This window comes from Acomys russatus, chromosome 6 (genome assembly GCF_903995435.1).
Source record: "Acomys russatus chromosome 6, mAcoRus1.1, whole genome shotgun sequence".
NCBI lineage: Eukaryota > Metazoa > Chordata > Mammalia > Rodentia > Muridae > Acomys > Acomys russatus.
The window spans coordinates 57,528,170-57,535,479 of record NC_067142.1 but is presented as its reverse complement, the minus strand read 5'-3'; positions in this window follow the sequence as shown (position 1 = coordinate 57,535,479).

The following is a 7,310-nucleotide window of genomic DNA, read 5'->3' as shown; positions in this document are numbered from 1 at the left end:
GAAATTATATAGTTAAATTCGAGTCAATTAGACTGATCCTGACAACTCACAAATGCTAACTAGGTAGAAATAGAAGGAACTTGCAAGTTTATATGTGTTAGATTCTCTTTTAATTCAGAAAATTTAAATCCCAAACATCTGTATGAGTGGGGAAGACCAGGAGGAAACTGGAAAGAAGCCAACAGAAAAGTGCCACCTTCCTTGTTAAGCAGTACACCTGTGCATGTGGTTTGGCTGAGAGAAAAGTCAGGAAGTTTTTGTTCTGAAGTCATGTAAAGTGAAACGTCATTTGTTTCTTCAATGGAATCGTTAAAGAGGAGGCAATATTCCAGAAGGGCTCAGCATTTGCGCTGAAGATTAAAACCTGTTTAAAAATCAGTGTTTGAAGGCTGGAGAAACAGCTCAGTGGCTAAGAGCTCATAGTTTGCAGTTCGATTCCAGCGCCCGCATCACTCAGCTTACATCTGTCTCAGACTCCAGGCTCAGGGAGCTGACATGCCGCTGACATCCTTCGACAAATATACATATACACATGCAGGCACACAAACAAAAATTAATAAATAATAAAGATTTTAAACTAAGTGAACAAAAGGCATAATGTCCAGTGAATTTAATCACATCTTTAAAAATAAAAATAAATGTTTTCAAGGTGTAGTAGCACAGAACTTTAATCCCAGCACTCCGGAAACAGAGGCTGACACATATCTTTGTGAGTTTGAGGCCAGGTAGGGCTATATAGTGATACCCTGTCTCAAAAACAAACAAACAATATAAAAATAAAAGGGAATGCATAACTTAAGGCCGAAGCAAAAGATCAACCATTATCAAGCTGAAGTTTGAAGAAGAGGAAGAAATCTTAACTTTGTGTGTGTGTTGTTTCTTAAGACAGGGTCTCTCTGTGTAGCCTTGGCTGTACAGGAACTCATTCTGTAGACCAGGCTGGCCCTGAACTCACAGAGATCCACCTGCCTCTGCCTCTCAAGTGCTTAGATTAAATGCGTGTACCACCGACATCTAGTTTGTTTGTTTAGGTTTGGTTTTTCAAGACAGAGTTTCTCTGTGTAGCCTTGGCTATCCAGGAACTCACTCTGTAGACCAGTCTGGCCTCAAACTCACAGAGTTCTATCTGCTTCTGCCTCCCTGAGTGCTGAGATTACAGGCATGTGCCACCTGGCCCTGCTTGAAATCTTAATTTTTAAATGTTAAGATTTTTTTATTCAACAAAGTTGTGTGGTTAGAATTTTAGAATTTGCCAGTAGAGACAGTGACACAAGCCATGCTAGATGCTCTATGAGCTACAGACTTACTCCTGCAATCACCGGGTGTTACAATAAAATGTATCTGTTCTGCCTAGGAAGCCAATAACTGACACAAAGAGACTGAAAGGTAGTTCAAAGCTGCAAGCATTAAACCCGGCAGAACTAAGATAAACTACTCTAATCCCCATAACCTACATATATCCCAAGCACTGGTGATAGACAGGTTGACTCCTGGCAACACCCAGCCTACCTCAAAGAAGGTAATGAGCACAGAGGAACCTCCTTATGGAGATGGTTTCAGGTGTGGCAAATTAGCCACTGGGCAAACATGTCCTTGTTTTCTGCCATAGACAGAATTCTATCTGAAATGGGAAAGCTTGGATGCAGGCAGAGTTGACGCCCAAACCCTGCCAAGACAGAGTATGCAAGTCTTCAATAGACCCTGCTTCACAAATATGTCTTCCAAATATATTGGGCCAGAAGGCTGATGATGATGCTCCAACCTGTTAAAAGAGTTTAGAGTGACAGTTCAGGCAACAAAGTGTCCCTGCCATTTTTTTTTTTTTCCATTTTGGAAGCTGTTAACCTGCACTTCCTGTTTACTCAGGTAATTAATTTTATTCCTTCTCAAGTCTCTGATGGGGTTGAAGACAGCAAAACATTATGAGTACGGCATGAATATAACGATTGTTTTGTGGTTCTTGTGTGTGTACATTGTATATTGGTGTAATAATATAAATGTATAGGTAAAAGTTTTTTTTTAATTAGACTAAAAAGGGGAATTGTGGAGGAATGTCGAGTGGATATAACAACTTTTTTTTCCCTTTTTTTATTAATTTATTCTTGTTACATCTCAATGTTTATCCCATACCTTGTATCCTCCCATTCTTCCCTCCCCCCACCCCATTTTCCCATTATTCCCCTCCCTATGACTGTTCCTGAGGGGGATTACCTCCCCCTGTATATGCTCATAGGGTATCAAGTCTCTTCTTGGCAACCTGCTGTCCTTCCTCTGAGTGCCACCAGGTCTCCCCCTCCAGGGAACATGGCCAAATGTGAGGCACCAGAGTACGTGAGAAAGTCATATCCCACTCTCCACTCAACTGTGGAGAATGTTCTGACCATTGGCTAGATCTGGGTAGGGGCTTAAAGTTTATCGCCTGTATTGTCCTCGGCTGGTGCCTTAGTTTGAGCGGGACCCCTGGGCCCAAATCTGCCTATCATAATGTTCTACTTGTAGGTTTCTAGGACCCTCTGGATCCTTCTACTTTGCTATTCTCCCATGCTTCTCTCATTTAGAGTCCCAATAGGATGTCCTCCCCTCTGTCCCAGTTTCCTGGTAAGTGAAGGCTTTCGTGGGACATGCCCCTTGGGCTAGTATGCAGATATAAGTGAGTATATACCATTTTATTCTTTTTGCTTCTGGGTTAACTCACTCATTATAATCATTTCTAGCTCAATCCATTTATCCACAAATTTCGGGAATTCCAACAACTTTCAATAAAGCACTCAAGCCAATCAGCTGGGCAAAAGGACAGGAAGTGGAAGGTGGGACTTCCTAGAGAAGGGGAGGAGCCAGCAGTTGACAGAGTTGATGGTTGAGAGTTGAATAGGAGTTGGAGGAGAGAAGAGGCCAGAGAACAACTGGATTGACACATACTTGGGATATATGAAGGTTATGAGGATTACAGTAGTTTATTTTAGTTCTGCCTATTTTGCTTGCAGCTTTAAATTACCTTTCAGTCTCTTTGTGTCAGGTACTGGCTTCCTAGGCCGAACAGACACATTGTATTGTAACAACCATGAAACAGAGTTGCTCTACTGAAGCCCATTTCTTACAGGAGTTGGTGGTGAGAACCCAGATGTGCTTTAGGTATTAACACATCATTTTAACATGTTCTTCTTTCATTGTAGTCTTTTTAAAAGGAAGGTCTGTTTTTAATATCTGGATAGAAGATGACATAATACATAATTGTATGCAATTTTATTTTAAATTAATTTTTAGAGGCCACAAAGAATTTGCAAATGTAAATATTTCTTAAAAGCTTTAAGTGGAATTAAGTAAGTCAGAGTTTTTCCACTGTTGCTGTTTGCTTCGTTTTAGGCTTTTTGTTTTTGTTTTTTTAACACATTTATTTGGGGGAAGCTCCTGCCACAGCATGTCAAGGTCACAGAACAGCTTGCTGAACAGGTTCTCTCCTCCAACCATTCTGGTGCCAAGGGTCAAACTCAGATCATCAGACTCTGCAGCAAGTACCTTTTTACCTGCTGAGTCACCTTGCCAGTTCCAGTTTTGGTTTTCCAAAATAGGCTCTTGCTATGTAGCCCAAACTGTGCCTAGAACTCATTATGAAAACTAGGCTGGCATCAAAGGGGCAGTAATCTTGCTTTGATCTCCTAAGGTTGTATATGCACAGTTGGCTCTAAATAGGGGTGGGCTTTTGGGGTTCTTTTTTGTTTTTAAACTGTGTATTTGTGTCTCTGGGTAGGGGTATGTGAGTGTGAGTGCAGATGCCATCGGAAGGGAGAAGAGGGTGTTGTATCCCCTGGAGTTGGAGTTACTGGCAGTTGTGGCACCCAGACATAGGTGCTGAAGGCACAACTCAGTCCTTCCGCAAGAGCAATATATACTGAGCAATCTCTCCAGCCTCAACTTCTCAAAGGTTGTTTTTGGTGCTCCAAGTGCTAGTACTATGTAGGAGACCAGAAACTAAATAGACTTGAGACACATAAAGCAACCGACTCCTGTTCTCTGGTTGAGCTCATGTCAGTAGCAACTGTGAGGCATGTTTAGGCAGGTAGGGTTAGAAATGGATTGTGAAGGAGATCTGTGCCTCAAGTATGACCCAGGTACAGCAGACTCACTCCCATTGTTACAGCCAGCATGGAGTGCTACCCCCAAAGCCCAAATGTTAGAGACTTGGTTCGAAGCTTTATAAGTGACTGATTATTGGGGTTCTGACCCTCAATAGACTCATAATCCGATGGCATTAGTGGAGGTGTTGGAAAATAGGAAGTGGAGCATAAATGAAGGAAGCAGGTCTCTTGTGTCAGGGGCACTCTGGGAGGGTTTATGTTGTTTGTGGCCCCTTCCTCTTTATCTCTCTGCTTCTTGACGGCCCTTAGATGCATAACCTTCCCCACCACACTGCTATGATAACCTTCCATGCTCGGGGCCAGATAAATAGAACAAGACAGACATAGAAACCTTCAGAAACAGGAGCCAAAACCATCTTTCCCTCTTAAGTTGCTCTTCTCAGGTATTTTATCACAGTGATGGAAAGCCTGAACAAGACATTCACAGTTTCCTCCATCCTCCAGCCACCTTCTCCCAAGCTTGACATTGAAAAGAGCCACTAACTCTGAAGGGGCCAAATACACATGTACAGAAGACATCTCAGCAAGAAGCTGAGGCTACAAATGGTGGAGGCTCAGCTTAAGGCACTCAAGGCCTGCAGAGCAGACAACGTAAGTGCCATCCACAACTTCAGGCACCATATCAGCTCCAAAAGTATGGTGGGAGACAGTTTTCTAGCTGACTGGGATGGAGTTTTTTTCACCCTAAGGAAGATGTCCCCAGGATATCAATTAACTTGTTGTAGAAAAGCTTATATTTCTATAGTTTACAATCTAGGAGTCATGTCTTTGCAGTGTTGGCTCCTGATGAAATAGTTCAAGAACTAGTTCTACTCTCAAAAGATATAATGTGCTAGTTAACAAAAGAGGTCTATAATATGTTACCCATTAGACCATGGCAAAATTTTCACAGAAATCTTCTTATCACTGGTTGTGTGTGTGTGTGTGTGTGTGTGTGTGTGTGTGTGTGTGTGTGTGTGTTATGCATGCATTCATCCATGTTCAAGTGAAGACCAGAGCTCAGTGTGAGATGTCTTCCTCCATTACACTCCTCCCCCAACCCCTCTTTAAGCTCCAGGATACTTTTATTAGACTTTAAGAGAAAAACAGCAGCAGAGATGGAGAGGTGGCTCAGAGGTTAAGACCACTGTCTGTTCTTCCAAGGGCCCTGCGTACAATTCCTAGAAACCACATGGTGGCTCACAACCATCTGTAATGAGATCTGGTGCCCTCTTCTGGTGGGCAGGCAAACATGTAGGCAAAATACTGTATACATAATAAATAAGTCTGGGGGAGAGGGGGGGAGGGAGGGAGAGAGAGAAGGGGGGTACAGGAAAGTTTCTGGGAAGAGAGAGATGAAGAGAAGGAAGATACTTTTTTGAATTATGGTTCAGGAAAACCAATAAATTCAAGGATACATTGATGGCTCAGGAGTTAAAAGCTCTGACTTCAGAAAACCCAGGTGCAATTCCCAAAGCCCACATGGCAGCTCACAACATCTCTAACTCCAGTTCCAGGTGATCTGACACCCTCTTTTGGCCTCACAGCCACTGCCCACATGGAATATAAACATACTTGCAAGCAAAACACTTATACACATAAAATAATATTTAAATTTTAGAAAAACTCAAAAGCTGGAAAATTCAGCAATGGAAGTTAGCAAACCACTTGGCAAACTAGTGCACAGTGGTAGTCAGGGAGCTTCAGAGAAAAAGTGTGAGGACCCAGAAGGGTAAGAAAAGCATGCTTAGAATTTAAAAAAAAAGAGAGAGAGAGAGAGATAGAAGGAAAATAAAAAATCGTGCTTTTGGAGTTAGAACTCAGTAAGGCAAGCAGCTTACCAGTACTTGATGACAAAAGCTCTCTAAGTGGTTGCCATAGCTTTGTTTATTTCTTTTGAGACAGTGTCTCTCACTGAACCTAGAGATCGCTGGTTGGATAGCAAGCCTCCAGAACTTTCCTCTCTCTGTTTCTCAGTGCTGAGACTATGTAAGTAAAGGGATCTGAAAACAGATCCTTAGAATTGCACAAGCCCTTTCCCCAATGGGCTCTCTCCCTAGCTCTCACCACTGGCATTTCAAATACTGAAAGAGGCCTTGGGTTATATGGTACCTCAACAAAGCCCAAATCTGGGGGAAAAAATTAAGCCTTTAAATCATCTACTATATGAGTAGATGCAGCTTCCTAGATGAAAAAACACACCAGGTATTGTGAAAGGTATGAAATTTGTCCTGTCCTATAAAAGGGATATCTCAACATGCTCCAGACAGCCAGGACCTAAAATTATATATATGTAAGGAGGGCCTCTGAATACCCACAGGTTTAACCTACCCTTTGAAGCATCCTTCTTATTAATACACCAATATATTTTCCTCATCTTGCTTTTGGGTCCTAATCAGTGCTATGTCAATGACAGAATGGATCGATGTGATACTTTATGGAATTTCTAGCTGGTTCAGATCTATTCAAATTATGTTGTGTTCGGAGTTGTAAGACTGTAAAAGTTTGTGCTTGTCCTTTCCAAATGAGTGTGAACTGGTCTGATCTTTCTCTGATGAAGAAATAGCTCTCCAATAATGCCTGCATGCCATGTCCCTGAGTCTGTGCTAATATCCCATAACAAAATATCACATTGCCATAAGAGCCACAGTGCTTACTGCATGCGTGAGTTTGCACAGTACATAGACCTCTTCTGGGATCCATTTGCCCACTGTCAGGTCTGGATAGTAAACCCAGCAGGTGGGATGAAACTACAGGACCCATGCCTCCATTGGTCTTTAAGTGACACAAATTTCTATCATTACTCCCTCTCCTCATAATCAATATTGCTTTTGTTTTACTCCTGTTCTATGGGATGGAGTTCCACCTGTACTTCCCAGCTATGCTGTCCAAGGAACCAATGTGAGGACCTTGCCAAATGCTGAGTATGTCTATCGCAAGGCTACAGTCAGGGATGGGGGAAGATGGCTACTAGAAAATATCATGTATGTAGCGGCTCCTCTGCAGACCAGACCTTGGGCAACATTCCATTTATTGACCCCTTCCTTGTCCCATACAGAAAATGATCCACAATAAATAAATAAAATCCTGAGTTGTCAATAAGTGAGTTTGCTAAGTATGTGGCAAGCCAAAGTAAAAGAACTAACAGCAAGCAGCAGATGAAAGGGCTAGCAGGGTTGGCTTCATCTAAGGGCT